Consider the following 8,117-nt stretch of genomic DNA (forward strand, 5'->3'; position numbering starts at 1 on the left):
TTCCAATATCATCAGTTTCACCTTCGGCTCTCCTAAACTTATTGACTTAGTATTTTGGCAGTGCATAAAGGTTGTTTCTGTACTGCTTTTCTTTTCACATCATAACTAGGATTCTCCAACTTCCTGGAAATATTTATCTAGCAGTTTAAAATAATTTCTACAGGATGTTAAAAGGCTGCCTTGGCCAATGTCCCTCTTTCTTCACTAATTATCAAACAGATAATTTAACTTGGACTAAAAATGTCGTTTATCATAATCCATCCCAGAAGAGGTTATCAGCCAAAGTCAAAAACATGAATGTCTGTTGTTCTCAATCCTGCTACATTGGCCAAAATTCTGAATAATTTTAGTAACATTACACAGAGTATGCTTTTAGTGTATCTCTGGCCACTCAAATAGGCTGGAAGCTGGGATCAGGACATTTCAGATATTTAGTCCTATCAGAGTGTTATTATAAATAACAACACTATTAAATTAATAAGTAAAAAAGTTCTGCCTTTTTATAGCATTCTGCAGTCTAGAATACCCAACTGTACTTTAACAGAATAATATACATCACAGCAGTTGCATTTTCTAGCAACTGCAAGGCATAGTGGAAAGAACATTGGTTTTGAAGTCAGACATTAACTGAGTTGAAAAGTAACCTGAGTAGTCCCTATCAAATACCAGAGCATTCTTCACAGAAATAGAAAAAAATCCTAAAATTTATGTGGAATCACTGAAGACTCTGAATAGTCAAAACCATCCTGTGCAAAAAGAATAAAGCCACAGGCTTCACACTACCTGACTTCAAAATATTCTACAAAGCTATGGTAATCAAAACAACATCACACTGACTTAAAAACAGACACACAGACCAATGAAACATAATAGGGAACCCAGAAATAAGTCTATATTTTTATGCCCAACTGATTTTTGACAAAGGTGTCAAGAACACTTATCGGAGAAAGGACAGTCTCTTCAATAAATTATGCTGGGATAAGTGGATATCCACATGCAGAAGAATGAAACCAGACCCTGTCTCTCACAGTATACAAAAAAAATCAACTCAAAGTGTATTAAAGACTCAAAGTGTAAGATCCAAAACTGAAACTAATAGAAGAAAACACAGGGTAAACACTTGAGGACATTGGTCTGGGCAAAGATTTTATGGAGAAGACCTCAAAAGCATAGGCAACAAAAGCAAAAATAGGTAAGTGGGATTATATCTAACTATCAATAAAAAGCCTCTGCACAGCAAACAATCAACAGAGTAAAGAGACAACCTGCAGAACAAGAGAAAATAATTGCAAGCTATCCATCTGACAAGAGATTAATATCCAAAATATATAAGGAACTCAAACAACTCAACAGCAAAAATAATAACAATAATAATAAATTTAAAAATGGACAAATGACCTGAATAAAAATCTCTCAAAAGAAGACATACAAATGGCCAACGGTGTATGAAAAAAATGCTCAACATCACTCATCATCAGGGCAATGCAAATCAAAACCACAAGGCGATATCATTTTACCCCTATCAGAATGACTATTATCAAAAAGACAAAAATAACAAATGCTGATGAGGATGCAGAGAAAGGACAACTCTTATACACTGTTAGTGGGAATGTCAATTAATATAGCAATTATAGAAAGTAGTATGAAAGTTCCTCAAAAAATTAAAAATAGAACTATCATATAATTCAGCAATCCCCCTACTGGGTATATATCCAAAGGAAATAAAGTCAGTATGTCAAAGCAATATCTGTTAATGAAAAAAGAAAAAGAAAGCAAGGAAGGGAGGAAGGAATCCTAGAATGGAAGGGGCTTAATGAAAAAAAAAAAGAGAAAAAAACAGAGATATCTGTACTTCCATGTTTATTGTAGCACTATTCAGAATAGCAAAGATATGGAATCAACCTAAGTGTTCACAATAGATGAATGGACAAAGAAAATATGGTACATATACACGATGGAATATTACTCAGCCATAAAAAGAATAAAATTCTTGCATTCCCAGCAACATGGATGATCTTGTAAGACATTATGTTAAATGAAATAAGCTAGGCACAGAAACCTACATATTGAATGTTCTCACTCATTTGAAAGCTAAAAATATTGATGTCATACAAGTATAGAATAGTGATTACTAGAGGCTGCAAAGGGTAGGGGGAGGGGGAATAGTGAGAGGTTGGTTAATGCACACAAAATTACAGCTAAATAGGAGGAATAAGTTTTTAGTGTTCTGTAGCACTGTAGGGTGACTACAGTTAATGAGAATTTATTGTGTATTTTCAAATAGATAGAAGAGCAGATTTTGAATGTTCCCAACACAAAGAAATGATAAATGTTTGAGGGATGGATATGCTAATTACCCTGATTTGATCATTACACATTGTATATATGTATCAAAATATAACACTGTATCCCATAAATATGTACAATCATTATGTGTCAATTTAAAAATAATAAAAGCAAAATGGTTAAGACGATTTTTTTTTAAAGTACCCTAAGTTCTTCCCCAGCTAAAAGACAGTGGGCAATTCACCTAGCTTCTCTGGGTCTTTGTTTCTCATCAGTAATATGGGACTAGTAACATTTATTTCTCAGACAAATAAATTTACTGAACTAAATTAAGATATACAACAAGAAATTAATAAAAATACTGTGATTTCCCTCTTAGAGGATAAGGGATATTGAAACTCAAATGTTAGATTATTTCTCCAAAATTTTACAACAAATAAATGAAAGAGTCTAGGCTAAAATTTAGATTGTTTTTCTGGCAAATGAGTTGTATACTACACGTATATAATGATATGTTTTTGTGGTCTTTCATATATGGGGAAGAAGTGGGAGAGACAGGCAGACTGAAATCTGGTGTCACTATCTATTTCCCTGCTTCCAACATTAGGAAAATTGCAGAATCGATTACACATAGAATTTCTACAGGGAGCCATGACCCATGAACCAGGATGCAGTCAGGGGGCTAACCTTGTAGGCCATTCTATGTCTGGACAAAACACTTACAGTGCAGAATATTTTCTGTAACTAATTTTACCTGAGGCAGAGAACCACATGCATCCTTCCCAAGTGGCAAAATTATCTCCCATCCACAAATGGGTCCCCTCTGGGATCTGATGTGAGCAAAGGAAATAATCAGGAACTATAGGGAGAAAAAGGCTACATTGAGACCTAATGTAAGCTCTTTTTCAGGAACTGTGAAGCATGCAATGCCATCATAATGTAAAATGCATTAAACTGTCAGAGTGAAGATCCTGTCTTCAATCATGTAAAGTCCCTCAAGATTTCAATGTTCAGTTTTGCATTAAGAAATCTCCTGACCCTCTACCCCGACAAAAAAAAAAAAAAATTTGCCTTAGAAAGGAGAACAAATCGAAATATTTTAATAGAATATGTGGTGCATGAATATATACCAGTTAAAATCCCAAAAACTTTTCTTAAGTGACATCGATTTAAACCCAAACTTCCATGGGTATTCCATAAGTAGCATTAATTAAATATTATTTTGCTTAATAACATAAAAATGAAAATCTAGCATCTAGTTGTTGATAACCAATTGTTAGGATTTTTCTATTTCAGTCCCAGTGTTGGTTATTGGATAAGATGGATTGTTTAAGTAGGCTATGCAAATGTCATTGGGAATAGATATATGTCTCTCATAAACTTTCTGAAATTTGATAAATATATTTTCTTTTTCCTTTTGAAGCTGAAGATTCACTGACAACCACTGTTTAGAAGGATCTAATTTTAGATCTTATGGCATTTCAAAACCTAGAGACTCTTCCTTTATTAATAAAAAAAATTACATGTAAAAAGTAAATATTTCATCTTCATAGACACAATGAAAACAACAACTGAGTAATGCTTTCTCCTTTTCTTCCTTTCCTCTTCTTTTGCAATTCTTTTGCAGTCTTCCAGGGGCATCATTAGGAGAACATGAGTCCTAAAAATTAAGCTACAAGGCTCTGCTTACCATGAATTCCCACACACCCTCTCCATGCTATATTCTCCATGCCTCTGGTTTCCAATTCTCTTAAAGGGCTCTATCTTCTAAAAATGACATAAAAATCATTTGTAATTGCTGAGCCACAGGAAACTAGGTATAAAATCAACACTGTATTGAAGAAGCCAAAAAGATCCTTTGCTGCCTATGGGGGAATCCCAAGAATATTGTATTCATTGACGTTTTTCAAATTTTATAGATTTTATATTTAGGTTTAATTCACAATGTCTAAATTTTGCCTCAGGTCCTTGATTAATAAGAGCTCATTTAGAAAGATGAAAAGCCTGGTATCCAAAACCTAATGGAAAACTGAAAAGACTAAATAAAAATTATCCATGGGTTTAATGAGAAATTAAGCAATACAGTCTTAAATGTTTTAATAGATTTTTGTTAGAATCAAAAGGTAAATTAAGTGAGTTTTGATTTTTGCCTAAATTCCTGGCAATATAACCTATATTTGTAGAGAAATATATTGTATCATCTGCTGAAGCTTATAAGCCTAATTACTTAGGGCCTAATAGAACAAAGCAAGAATAACTACAAGGAGCAGAGCCACATGAAAGAGCATAAAAAGTTCATATTTTGCAAACCAAATAAATTGTTTGCAGTCTATAAGTGGAAACATACTATACTACAAAATTTTTCAAGCATTTTTTTAAATAGTAAAAGCCAGTTTAGATCAAATCTTTGAACCCCAATAATTAAAACAATTAAAACTCCAGATGCATTAATTCAAGTGGGCCCTAGTGCTAAAAGCTCAGCCTGTCCCTCACCCCCTAAGATTGCCTCTAAAGCACCTCCATGAAAGTTAGAAATCAGCAATTAGAAGATCGCTGTGTGAAGATTTTGAAGGCCTGAGTTCTAACCCTGCATCTGCCACCAAGAAACTTAGAGACATTGGGCAGGCCCTCAACTGCTCTGAGCCTGCTCTGCAGAATGAGGGAATTGGATGACACTGACAACACCCCCAACTCCAACAGTCTGTGAACACTTGTGTGCACGTTGCTTAGCAGCATTCAGATCTGTATATGATATTAGCCAGTACATTTTTGCCACCACTGTTTTGGATTTTTGCGCCCTTCGCCCTCCTGATCTGGCTGACTTAGGACTGGGCAGCATATAGGGGCTATCACTGCACTGCTGTTCTTTTCCCACCATAACCATTTTCAAATGACATGTAGTGGAGTCACTTCATCTAATCTTTCTGACCCTCTGTTTCCATTTGTGGTTTCTAGACAATTTCAAAGTATACTTCTAAAACTCAGATTCTATGATAGTTTGACATATTCTTGAGGTTCAAGTTTTCCTTTCTCTTACTTCAAAGACAATGATAATGTTCAAGAAACTCACCACTAATAGAATTAGCACTGGGCCTACAAAACTAAAGACTCCCACAACTAAGTTGTTATTAGACCAGAGAATGACCCGCTACAGTCCATTAAATACATGTGTAATTCAGGTGGTTAGGAACTTGTGTGGTGCTAATATTCTCAAACCTTGACTGAGAAGCCCTTGTATAAGGGAAGGAAGAAAGAGTCTCTCTCCAAGTGTATTGATTTTAAGTAACAGCTTGCATCGCAAAATAAAACAAAACAATACAAAAACACACACAAAAATAAAAAATAAAAAAACCTATAACTCCACAAGGAAACAATGACTGTTTACCTACACAGGTTAGAGAAAAACAAAGCCATTGAAAGAGGGGACACTGCCTTCAATCTCCCCACCCCAACATGAATGAAGTTTCCTTTAAATAGGGAGTCGGGCCTGGGCACCGTGGCTCAAGCCTGTAATCCTAGCACTCTGGGAGGCCAATGCGGGTGGATTGCTCAAGCTCAGGAGTTTGAAACCAGCCTGAGCAAGAGTGAGACTCCGTCTCTACTATAAATAGAAAAAAATTAGCCAAACAACTAAAAATAGAAAAAATTGGCTGGGTGCAGTGGCTCATGCCTGTAGTCCCAGCTACTTGGGAGGCTGAGGCAAGAGGATCACTTGAGCCCAGGAGTTTGAGGTTGCTGTGAGCTAGGCTGATGCCATGGCACTCTAGCTTGGGCAACAGAGTGAGACTCTGTCTCAAAAAAAAAAAAATTAGGGAGTGGGGTTGTCCTAAAAATACAACGTGTCCTAAAATTCAAAAAAAAAAAAAAATGGTCCTTACAAATCATCTCCTGAGCATTTATTGGCATAGTCTTCAGGGTAATGGACTCAACTTCTCATGTATTTCTTAAGCAGGAGAGTCAAGGGCCTACCCTGGACCTGGAGGATGGCAAAAGCCATGCTCTGGGAGAAATTGTGCCTGAATCTACCATGCAAGATTCAGGAGTCTGTGCAGATCGGATTGTAATTGATGAACTATTTCTCTGCTTGATATGGATTTAGACATTACTTTTTTTTTAACATTAATATTTTGATTAAGCAAATGAGTTTTTTGGGTACACATGTGTATATTTCAAAAGTTACCAACTGGATTACCAGGAAGAAGACTTAATCTCCATTTCCCTTGGTGTGGATGGTAGAAGGGAATCAGACTGGGAGTTTCTAAATCCATTCTGGGTGTTTCTACAGGACTGAGATTGCCAAGGCTCATCCTAAACTCTCCAGCCAAGCCCATGCCAGTCCCTGCCACTGGATGTTATGGAAGACTTGCAGTCTCAAGTGTAGAAAAACACACTGGTGGGACTTCTGGGTCCTGCTACCAGATGAAGAAAAATAGGGCCTAGGGCAATACTGAGCCTCACAGGAAGTGAAGATACCATCTATAGAGTTTTCAAGAAGGAGCTCTTCTTCCTTATAAGAGGGTGGATGTAAGGTTAGGAAGCAAGATAGGAAGGAACTGGGCATTTGCTTGAGACAACAGCCAGAAAGAGCTTAAATGCTTGTATGTTTTTCGTTGAATGACAGAAACTGTCATGGGAGACAGAATTAAAAATTTTCTCTTCCTACAATACAGTTACCTTCAGTTTCCCCGATATTTTAGTAAAGTTGCATATGCCTATACATTGTGCATTTGGTAGGGCAAAAAACCAAGGCCAGGGCAAGGAGTGTGGTCTGGACTATTCACCCTTTTGTTGATGCTTATACAGAGGGAAAAGACCTTTTGGGGGGTTTGGATCATAATCCCTAACGATAAAATTCTGAACACCACAATCTCAAATGTTGAAATCCTGGAATATCAAAATCCCTAAAGTCTAAAATTTTTAATGTCTAAAATCCGAAAAATCACAACCCAAAAAGGTTAAAATCTTAAAAGTTGAAATCCTAAAATCTAAATTCTGGGGAAGGGATTAGTGTATTTTCAGTTGAACACAGGATAGTTGCATCATGTTAGGAACTATTATCTTGTTATTGTCTTTATTTGCACTTGGTGGAAAATTCAGATGAGTGGATTGGCCGTGTGATACTGACATGATGAAAACTTCAATTTAAAAATTCATCATTTGTCTGCATTGGCACTCCTTCCAGCTGATGAAATTCCAGATTTTAATGACTTAAAGCCGTATTTGCCTGAAGAAGCCAGCGAAGTTACTGACTGCTTCAAAAATAATTACATGCACAGTAGGATAAGAAGACACTTATGCAACAGTGTACTGTTCAATCACCAGTATTGTTTCCACCAAATTTGTGATCTGTATATATATGAGTGCATGTACAATGGATTTCCCCTACTCAAAACAACATACAACCATGTCACAGAAAATAGAAAATTTTATTAATAATAGAAAATGCTTATGATGATGTATATATAATCATAGAGTTTCAAGAAGAATAGCACCAGTGCTGGGGATGTAGCTCAGTGGTAGAGCATATGCTTTGCATGTATGAGGTCCTGGGTTCGATCCCCAGCATCTCCACATCTTTATTCCCAGGGTTCTACCAGATGCTACATTCAAAATGTGCAAAAGCAATTTATTTAACCAAAACATTTGTACCCCCATAATATTCTGAAATTAAAAAAAAAAAAAAAGAACAGCACCACATGCTGAATATTCTCCAAGGAGAGCCATGCCATAAAAGGAGAAAAGCAACTATTCATCATGTTGGAAGACTTCAAAAAACAGTTAATGTAAAAAAAAAAAATAGTTAATGTTCATGAAAGTCAGCTCGTATGGAC

General features: G+C 36.0%; 1 non-coding gene across 1 annotated transcript; it reads left to right on the forward strand.

The window, feature by feature from the left end:
• Positions 1-7,785: 7,785 nt before the first annotated feature.
• Positions 7,786-7,857, forward strand: TRNAA-UGC (transfer RNA alanine (anticodon UGC)). Its single transcript has one exon. It is a non-coding gene; the product is annotated as a tRNA-Ala (tRNA).
• The last annotated feature ends 260 nt before the right edge of the window (positions 7,858-8,117 follow it).

This window comes from Microcebus murinus, chromosome 8, assembly GCF_040939455.1.
Source record: "Microcebus murinus isolate Inina chromosome 8, M.murinus_Inina_mat1.0, whole genome shotgun sequence".
Taxonomy (NCBI): Eukaryota; Metazoa; Chordata; class Mammalia; order Primates; family Cheirogaleidae; genus Microcebus; species Microcebus murinus.